Below are 11,166 nucleotides of genomic sequence, written 5' to 3'. Positions count from 1 at the left end.
TTATGTACAGTATGCAGCCCTGCAGCACATTTCATTAATATTAGCAATTAAATTGATCACTTGCCATTATTTCAAATGGATACATTATATATAATTACAAAAAAGTCAATACAGTCTGCAGCATACATCTAAACTGCCAATTATCTAGCAAGTGGATTGCATGTGGCTCTAGTTATAATGGAGATGAACTGGAAACCCTACAGTAATCACACAGTACATGCTAGCATTCTACTATGTAAAATGATGTATACTATACAGTCTGCAACACCAGGCCTGGATTTGTGGCAAGACCACAAGGGCCTGGACCTAAGGCGGCACGATTGCAGGGACGGCATGCTGCCCAGCCGTATCATTTTTTGAATGCACTGGACGCAATACAAACTTCATATTTACTTGCCTGCGTGCGCAGTCCTCACTGCTGAGACAGGTAAAGTGTGCGGGCATATCCACCTTGGTCTGGCAGGGGGGAGCGGGAATCAGACCAGCCTAGGGGCGAGTCAGACAGGCTCGGGCCAACTTCCACTAAATTTAGAGGCCCACTAAAGATATCAATGGTTTATTGATTTTTATCAATACATTAACTTGTAAAAATCTGGTGCGGGAAAAAGATTAGATAATATCATGAAAAATAGCTGATTCATACAGTTTTTTTTCGGATGTGACGCCCATTGATTATTGTATGAAATCCAACACAGATCATGATATCTTCCAGTTGTAAACGAGACATGTGCCATTGACTCCTACATGACCTCGGCATGTGTGTGATGGAGTACTTTTTTATTTGGACTTTTGCTGGCTTTGGGGTTTAATAAATCATGGAAAAAAGTTTTCCTCTGAAAAATTGTGTTTTGCCCTTTAGAACTCAGACCAGAAAAAAACTGACTTTAAATAGCCCTATATGATATCATTAAAGGGATTCTGTCATGATTTTTGTGGTGTAGTTTTTATTTCTACATTACACTGTTTACACTGCAATAATTCACACTACCATGTAAAATTTCATTCCTGAACCAGCAAGTCTATTTTTTTTAATTTATAATATTGGTGTGTAGGCAGCTATCTCAGGTCTTTTTGCCTGGCCAGCACTTTAGGATGGAACTGCTTTCTGGCAGGATGTTGTTTCTTCAACTCAGTGTAACTGAATGTGTCTCAGTGGGACTTGGCTTTTTACTATTGAGCGCTATTCTTAGATATATCAGGCATTTATCTTTTTTTAGCCTGCTGGGGGGGGGGGTGATTTCCCTCCTCCAACTTGCAGTGTAGCAGTAATAAGTGACTGAAGTTTATTAGAGCACAAGTCACATGACTGAGGGCAACTGGGTAACTGACAGTATGTCTAGCCCCATGTCAGATTTCAAAATTAAATGTAAAAAAAATATTTTTGCTCTTTTGAGAAACAGATTTCAGTGCAGAATTCTGCTGGAGCATCACTATTAACTGATGTGTTTTGAAAAAACATGTTTTCCCATGACAGTATCTCTTTAGCATATATTTTTTTGGAGCACCATGTTACAATGCTTATATCAGGGAAATTTTACATATTCTTTCAGGTCAGAAGTCAAGAAGGAATTTTTCTCCCTCCCTCCTCTGGATCAACTAGCAGTTAGGCAGGTTAAAAAAACAGTTAAAAGATTGAACTTGATGGACGTGTGTCTTTTTTCAACCTAACATACTCTGTTATTATGTTACTCTTACTTTATGCCACCTTTGTGAATAATCCTCAATGACACTATTATAATTGGCAGTTAATTGGTTTTTTTCAAGTAGGGAAAGACATCCTTTCAGTATCTGGATCTCTCTCGGGTACTTGTGTTGCCTTTTTTCAGAAGTTACTTGGAAAATAAAACACTTCACCTAATTTCAGGAAGGAAGATGTTAAACTCCAGGGGTTTCGTTTATTAAAGTCTGATTTTTTCTGGCCAGACTTTTAAAGGGAAAAACACGATTTTTTCAGAGAAAAACCCCCCAATATTTTCGTGATTTATTAAACTTTGATGGTGTTAAAAGTCAGAATGAAAAGGACTCCAACTCAGACCTGCCGAGTTCATGTAGGCGTCAATGGCAGATTTCCCGTTTACAATTGGAAGATATCATGATCTGCGCTGGGTTCTGTTCAATAATCCGAAGATTTTGCAGGTTTTCAGGCGATAATCCGAAAAAGTCTGAGTTTTCGGCAACAAATCCGAAAAGAAAAACATGCGGTTTGGATTTTTTTACAATTTTATCGAGTCTTTTCCCGTCACAAGAAATTTTAGCGAAAATGTATTGATAAGTAGGGTGGAAAATTCTGTGCAGATTTGGTCAGAGTGGTTTTCAAAAAATAGTGAGAACATTTGGATTTTGATAAATAACACCTTTGATCTCTTAACACTGGTGAAAAAAAATATATTTTTAAGTAGACTGAAACCAGAATTCATAGGGAATTCAAAGTTACATGTCAGAATACAATATTTCCAGGTGGTATAAGCTTATGTAGAATCTTGTAAAGGTAAAGATAGAGTAGATAGTGATGGAAACTGCTTGAAGGCACACCGGCAAAATATCACCTGTTCAAAATACTATTTCAAAAAAATCCTGTGTGAAGGATTCGCTCAAATCCTGCAATTAGGATTTGCTGCATGCCTATTTGTATGTCTTGCACCACATATAATAATTTTGTTGATGTTCCATCTGTCTGTCTGAAAGTGGACTGGTGTAGTGATTCATTTGTTTAACTGAGTTCTCACTATTCTAATTTTAGGACTTGCATGAAAACCACATCATAGTTTAGGTCATACATTGTATTTACCTTGTGTTTTTGTAGAAATATTTACATTTCAAAAGTACTGACAAACTTTCCTGTGACGTTCAAATTTAATACCTTTTTGGTTTTTTAAAATTTTGTAAAACTGACTAAATTAAGCAAAGTTTTGCAGCTTATAAGTTTTAAATAGAAAGACATACTGTACATTCCCATTTGTTTTTTTTCATATTCTATTGCATAAAAAAAGGCAGCGTGTTACTGTATATTTGCAGGGTATGAAGTATGAGTCATTAAAATCTTATCTATTTATTTATTTAGTTATTTTGAAGTTTCTGCATTCCATGTAGTTGAGTATTCCTATGCATGCGTGTATCCTTTTCAGGATAAACCGAAACATGTTAGCAGCAGTCCTTAAAGGGATCCTGTCATCAGAAAACATGTTGTTTTCAAAACGCATCAGTTAATAGTGCTACTCCAGTAGACTTCTGCACTGAAATCCATTTCTCAAAAGAGCAAACAGATTTTTTTATATTCAATTTTGAATTCTGATATGGGGCTAGACATTTTGTCAATTTCCCAGCTGCCCCTGGTCATGTGACTTGTGCCTGCACGTTAGGAGAGAAATGCTTTCTGGCAGGCTGCTGTTTTTCTTTCGCAATGTAACTGAATGTGTCTCAGTGGGACATGGGTTTTTACTATTGAGTGTTGTTCTTAGATCTACCAGGCAGTTGTTATCTTGTGTTAGGGAGCTGCTATCTGGTTACCTTCCCATTGTTCTTTTGTTTGGCTGCTGGGGGGGGAAAGGGAGGGGGTGATATCACACCAACTTGCAATACAGCAGTAAAGAGTGATTGAAGTTTATCAGAGCTCAAGTCACATGACTTGGGGCAACTGGGAAATCTACAATATGTCTAGCCCCATGTCAGATTTCAAAATTGAATATAAAAAAATCTGTTTGCTCTTTTGAGAAATGGATTTCAGTGCAGAATTCTGCTGGAGCTGCACTATTAACTGATTCATTTAAAAAAAAAATTTTTTCCCATGACAGTATCCTTTTAATGTGTGCAAATTTCTACCTGTCTTCCAGTACTAATTAGGAACTTTAGGTTTTCTGCATGTTTGCAGGTCTGAATTATTTTCAAAGCTGTAAATTTCATGTGAGGCAAATAAATTATATGTTAATTGACTTTTAATTTTAAATTGTTATTACAATTACAGGCATTTTTTTCTCACATAAATATGATGACAGAGGGAAAACAGGGCAGACAGAAGCATAACAGGTGTGGTAAGAGGTATGATTGTGAATATAGGTGGGGTTAACATAGGAAAGAGTGCTTTAGCATCTGAAAGGAAATTCAAAGCTTGACTGCAACTGGCCACATTTATAAAAAGGTCAAGTAATTCTTACACATGGCTTAATTACAACCTACTTCCTGTGTGCTGGTTAATTTAAACATGAAGCAATGATTCAATAATAAAATAAACCAGTCCTTAGAGTGGGTGTGACAAGCTTAGCAGTTTTGTTGTCTGAATTACTTTTAATACTCTCCAAACACCCTATACACCCAACCTCATTAAATGAAATCCTATATTGCCAGTGCTGACAGAAAGCATTATTTATAAATCCTATAATAAACACACTCATTGTATGTCAGACACAAAAAGAAGACATCATGAAGTAGACTTTTTTTTTTTTTTTTTTTTTTTTACAAATTTCTGATACACAGAGGGTTATTTATAAACACTGGGCAAATTTGCACCTGGACAGTAACCCATGGCAACCAATCAGATCCTTGCTTCCAGTGTTCAACTTACAGCTGGCTGATAAAAGCTCATTACTGATTGGTTGCTGTGGGTTACTGCCCAGGTGCAAATTTGCTCAGTGTTTATGAATGAGCCCGAGAGTGTATAAAAAATAGTTTGCATGTACAGTAGTTGGTATTTACTAGCAACTGATGTGAGGACTGGTTTTAATAATGTATAGCATTTGTAAGGGCTGAAGAATAAGTCAACTCTGTTTAAATACAGGATAATAATACAATTATTGAGTTGTTGCAACCATTTCACACCCACCACAAACAATACAAATAGGAATTTGAAACAATGCAAAAATGCTACAAAAACGAAATATATATTTTAAATTGGATTCAGGAAATTATAGAATTACTATATTATATGAAGAGACAGTTCATGATTACACCAATAATTAAAAGTAAAACATATATTTTATTTAGTTGTTAAATATTCTCGCCTCACTCCCTTTGACTGAGAACACCCAGGGAGTATGTTCTGCTTCCATCCACTCCTGTGTGTAGCTCCAATGACAGATAAAGTGTCTCCCTGAGTGCAGCTATACTGGAAAGAGGTCAGCCTGAAAATGCCTGCTTGTGTTTTTTGGGCCAATGTTTGCTTCATGTAGTTGCACTCAGGCTGATGCTCTGCCTGTCAGTGGAAGGACACACAGGAGTCGACAGGAAGATCAGCTTCTCTCTGCTTGCGTTTAAAATGCAGGCAGAGATAATTAGATCATAGAGCTTTGTGCCCTTAGCCTTAAACACCATGTGCGACAGGAGTGGCATCCACTGCCCTGTGTGACAGTAATAGGAATTAGTAGTCTTCACAGTGTTCTGCTCTATAGCATTGCTGAGTGTCAGTTCAGTTTCTAATATTACAGAATATCCAGGTAGATATTAGTAGACCATTAAAAAAAAGCTCTGGTATTCTGAAAAGCTGCATTGCAAAAAAAAAAAAAAAAAAAAAATGATGGGGCAGTATTTTGTGTGCCCCACTTGAAGCACATACTGTACTGTTGTTGACTCTCTGATCTTTAAATGTTCTCAACCTCATGTTTGCTCCCCCATAACATTTCATTCAAATCAAGCTTTCATCCACACCATAATCATGAGGCTGCTCTTTAATATTATATTTCTTTCTTTTGTCTCTTGGCCCTCCCTTAAGGTAGTCAGTTGAGTATAAACTTCCCTGAGGCTCTTCTTGGGTCATTGCCTGCTTTTAACTTGTACTGCATGTATCCGATAAGAGCAGAGCCTTTAATTTTATTATCTATTTAATGAAATATGCATAAATTATATTAACAATGCATTCCTGCACAGTGTACCTAAAGAACACTGTTATATAAAAGTAATTGTTCACTGCATTGGCAGCACTACATCTACATATAGCATAAACACCTAGCTGATATTGATAATGTTTAAGCTCTTCTCATCTCTGCCTCTGCTTAGGTCTGATAAAATGGCATCTTAGACACATTTGTATTCTGAACTACTGATGCAAAATGGATATGCAAGATAACCAATGTTCATATTTGTTCAAAACAATAGCAAATGAAAAAAATTAAAGCTCTCTTTCAAAACAGGACAATTCTGTTAATTCATCTGCAAGCATACATTATTTCCAGATGTTTTCTATAGCCAAGACCAAGTATGAATTAACAGGGTATCGGTGTTCCTCAACATGTCTTCAGAATAACCATGTAGATTTGAATTATTATTATAGATATACCATGGCCTGGATGAATAAGAACTTTCACAGACTTAGATGAAATTGACTGGTTCTCCTACTACAGAAAACCTGTCTACAATGTGTTTTAGCCAAATGCAGACAAGTTTACTTGCTTGTGCTAAAAACAAAATGGAATAGTATAATGTACTGCAGAAAAAGAAAACTGAAGTTGGATGCTAACCTCTACTGCAGACTTTGATAAAATATAAGCAAACTCCTGGACCAGCACCAAGTTACAGAGGTAAGATTCAAGATAGCAGATTCATCAGCATGGTTGTAAATACTGTAGGTGCCCTTTAAAACTAGGAATATTTACACAGCAAATTCACTCTGTGCAGATCTGGTTCCATTTGTTTTGAATGGAACCAGGAGTCTTAGTCCAAACCATGGGAAACACCACAGACCTTTATTCCTCCTCTGCCAAACCTCACAGCTGTCAATATGCATTGTCAGGGAGTGCACTACTGGCGACTGCCAAACTAGACTTTATCATACTGCCAGATGGAAGAAAGTATTTCTCCTATTGTGCAAAATGGCTACAACCAGGAATACAACAACAAACATGTTGGAAACCACTTCTAACGACACAGTAAGTTTATTCGGCTACATGATGAAATCATAGACTTGGTTCCATTCCCTAGGCTTCACCTCAGTCCTTTACAGTGGTATATTTACTCTATAGAAATGTCTTAAAGTACAATACATACAACTGGACAAATAATTGACCATGGCATTTCTAAACCATGACATTTTCAGTCACTTAATGCAAGGACTGATCAGGTTGGGAGGCAGGTTAATTTTCAGGGGTGTTTATCACAGGGGTTTAGAACTGGCAGGCACAACACCCCAAACTATGTGGAACAAAAGCCGAAGGAAATATGAAGGAAAGTGAGCTGTGGCTGTGTAAATTAGCTTGTGTTTTCCTCCCATTCCCCTGTTTCATAGCCTGATGGAAGAAACATGGATGATCTTTGGAGGCCATGACAGAGATCATTTGAAGATGTGTCTGAACTCAGCCCAAAATTCCCAACTAGCTAACCTAAAGCCCAACTTGACTGGAAAACATTCTCAAATTAAACTTAGCAGCATGAATGAACTCCAGAGAAGGAAAGGCTTTTTCTTAACCAGTCATCAAGATACTTATGGTAGTTCTTTGACTATCCACTTTTTTTAGATTTTACTACATAGGCTCTTCGTTAAGTGGATTTATTGGAATCAGCTAACATGGTGCACATGCAGATCACATCAGTTGCTAAGCAGCTTTTAATATACTGTATCACCAAAACATTTTTCCCTCCACAGCGGTGTGGGCTAAAACAGCACTCACCCTGGTTGGGGGGAGAATAGTTTTGTTTAAAAAAAATGGATCTGCTACAACGTCCACACCTGGAGGGAGCTCCCATGTTTACTGACATAAATGTGTATAACTAGTGAAAGCTGTGGCACTATACTCTGTTCTATACTCATGACAGTACACACCACAACCCCCCCCCCCCCCCAGTTTGCTGGTAGCCTCAGAGGGGAACTTTTTGGAGAAAGGCTATTGATTCCCCCAACCAGAATGTGGGATCTATTAGCCTGCACCTCTGGTTGGAGAACAATTTTTGGGTGATTAGTGTCCTTTAAGCGCACACACTTCTTAAAAGTAAAACATTGCTTTTTCGCTGACTGCAAACCACAAGTTTCTGTTTTTTTTACTCCGCCAAGTTAATAATGATTGTTTGTACATTAGATAGAGTCCTGCAGCGGGTCGAGTACACACGGGTTACCCGCAAAAACACGGGTACCCTGCAGAATGAGGGTAGGATTTTCAGGTGCGTGTATAGATGTGGGCCTGCGGGTCGGGGTATCATCTAAATTTCTTATCTTATGTTATATTGTATATATTTTAATCCTTTTAAAATTTCACAAAACTTGTTTCTGCCCCCGCCCACTTTTGATGATGTCACTTCCAGTGTGCAGCAACATCACTTCCTGTTTGATGGTGGTCAGCAGGTTGCAGGTCGGGTAGCGGATCATAGTGGGTAAATATGTGGGTTGCGGTTTGGGTCACGGGCTGCAGGTTCGGGTCAGGGTCTTAGAAGTTGGTTCCATGCAGGACTCTAACATTAGAATCCATCTTGTAACTACACTGAGAGCAGCAGTCTGCAATGGTCTATTTTAATGCCTTTGTAAACCTGCCACCAATGCTAGAACGGTTAGTTCTAATCTGCTATAAGGTTGATTTCTAGCCTATATAAAAGACTACTTCTTTAAAAAAGGAAACATATTGACCCCCCCCCTAAAAAAAACAATTACTGTAGCATAGGCACTTGCATAATTTTAGTAGTTTATTTGTAAGTACTGTTTAATTGGAATGTACAGTATATAGATGTTTATTTCAAAAAGCAGAGTATCCAAAATGGCAGTTTTCACAAACTCTTGCCATATCTTATACTACTATTTGCACCAAGCAGTGTATCTAGTGTTCATGAACCTTAAAAACACATTTTGAATGCCATTATACCTCTTTTGGCCACTATTGGTTGCCAGTGAATTTTCCTTCAGCCTAATTGTTGAAGGAATTTTTTTTGTTATGCATTGCTTTACTTTAAACATGAATCTTACAAATATTTAGCAAACAGGTGTTACAGAATAAAAATGGCTCATAAGAGTAAACTAAATTTTAAATTAATCACTACTTCACTTTAGTATACCTTTGCAAGGTAAAAAAACATTACATAACCTATATTTTTGTTGTATTCTTTAGGAGAAAGGAGCCTGGGCTCAATGTTGAATAAGGGCTAGTCCACACGGGGAGATAGCGACGCGTTTGCGGTCGCGGCGACAAAGCGCCGCGACAGTCGCCGCGACCGGCGCAGGCGACAGTTTTGTATGGGCGCCTATGTAAAACCGCCTGTGCTAACCACACGAGGCGATGCGCTTTTCAACAGTCGCCTGAAAATGCCTCGCCAGGCTTTTTCAGGCGACTGTTGAAAAGCGCATCGCCTCGTGTGGTTAGCACAGGCGTTTTTACATAGGCGCCCATACAAAACTGTCGCCTGCGCCGGTCGCGGCGACTGTCGCGGCGCTTTGTCGCCGCGACCGCAAACGCGTCGCTATCTCCCCGTGTGGACTAGCCCTAAGGAAGCAGGCTTTAAATAAAGCAGTTTTAAGAATGGGTCTGCTGTCTGAGGTAGACTTGATTTGATACTGACAGGCTTGGGGATCAGATACCTGTTAGCATTAGTACAGCAAGTAGATTCAGAACCACCTATGTTAAGGGTCCCACTTACTCTGAAAAAAATGTAAATTTTAGTGAAATAGAAGAAAAATGTTTTTTTTTAGAGAGAAATAAATATTCTGCCCTGCATTGTTCTGCTTTTCCACAAATGTTTTTATCTAGCTGCCTACATAAGAAGGAAAGTTTAAATCGCTGAAAGGGCTAAATGTTATTAAAAATGCCAGCTTTCTAAATTTCTGCGCTCCATTCCATTGTGAATCCTTAATGTCCCTGCAGAAATTCAGTAGGGGCGGTGGTGTTTTTAAGCAAACCGGAGCACCGGCCTGGGGTAGCAGGTGATTTAGATCATTAAGGGGTGCCTAACATTTGACAACCTCTCACCAATTTTAACTTTCCGTCTCTTTAAAAAGGAGAAGAAAAGGCGTGGTGCACTTGGGCACCCCAAGTGATTATAGTTACTTACCTGAAACCCCAGGCCACTGCTCCTATCAGCAGAAAACTGCACCGGCCTGGGGTTATACCAGTGAGCACCACGGAGAAATCCTCCTCTGGCTTCCTCTTTCCTTTGTGCGGCGGCGCATGCGCAGTACATCTAAAAGCCAAACTTTAACTAAAAAGTCAGCAATTTCGTTCATTTGCCCTGGGAAATTTAAAGAAAGAAGATGCCGGAAGAGGATCGCTCCATGGTGCTTACTGGTATAACCCCAGTCTGGTGCAGTTTTCTGCTGATAGGAGCCTGTGGTTTCAGGTAAGTCAATACAATCACTTGGGGGTGTCTAACACCCCCAAGTGCACCAAGCCCTTCCTTCTCCTTTAAGGATTCATCAAAAGTGTTATGAAGGTGCCCAGAAAGATAAACTATTGAGATACAATATAATATATAATACACTCTTTTATTAAACAAATTGTGAGCCTGATACTTAATGGGACTCCTGAGGTAAGTGCAGAAGCATTATGGGTTACAAAGGCCCCTAAAGCGCATTCAAAACACAGGAGTCTGTCTGTGCTCGGCCCCTCAAAAGGTAAAACATCTGGCATGAGGTGCAGAGCACAGTGCTGGCGGTTACAAGGCAGTTGTGTTCTTACCACCCGCTATAAGCAAACATATCTGCCTACCATGTTGCATTCATCAGGGAATACAGGACGCTGCTCTCCATTTAGCAGGGCAGGGTGCAAATATCATGGCAGACGGCACCATTTTTGTAAGCCTTGCATTCTACCTTGCATGTAGAAAATGATCCTTTTAGTATTCTCCACACTAAAATTTAAAAAGAAATACTACTGTCTATATCTATGATTTAAAAGAGAAAAAAAGCTACCGAGGCAGCTTATTGTCAATAGATTACCCACAATAGTGCAAGCTAGAACGCTATATTTATTCTGTAGAATGCTTTACCATATCTGAGTAAACAGTTCTAGAAGCTCTCTCTGATTGTTTAGCATCGCAGCTGCTATATTAGCTTGGTGTGACATTGCTTTCTGCCTGAGTCTCTCCCTGCTCTGGGCTGATTACAACAGGGAGAAGGGAGGAGGAAAGGAAGAGAGGAGCAAACTGAGAGAAGGAAGTCTGATACAGAAGCCCATATGTACACAATAAAAGGAAATAAACGTAGCATTTCTTTTTACAGAGGACTCAGACCAGCATTACTTTGAGGGTTTATTAGTGTATTTATATAGA

The sequence above is a fragment of the Xenopus laevis genome, chromosome 5S, assembly GCF_017654675.1.
Source record: "Xenopus laevis strain J_2021 chromosome 5S, Xenopus_laevis_v10.1, whole genome shotgun sequence".
NCBI lineage: Eukaryota > Metazoa > Chordata > Amphibia > Anura > Pipidae > Xenopus > Xenopus laevis.
The sequence above is the reverse complement of the archived record's forward strand: the minus strand, read 5'-3'. Positions refer to the sequence as shown.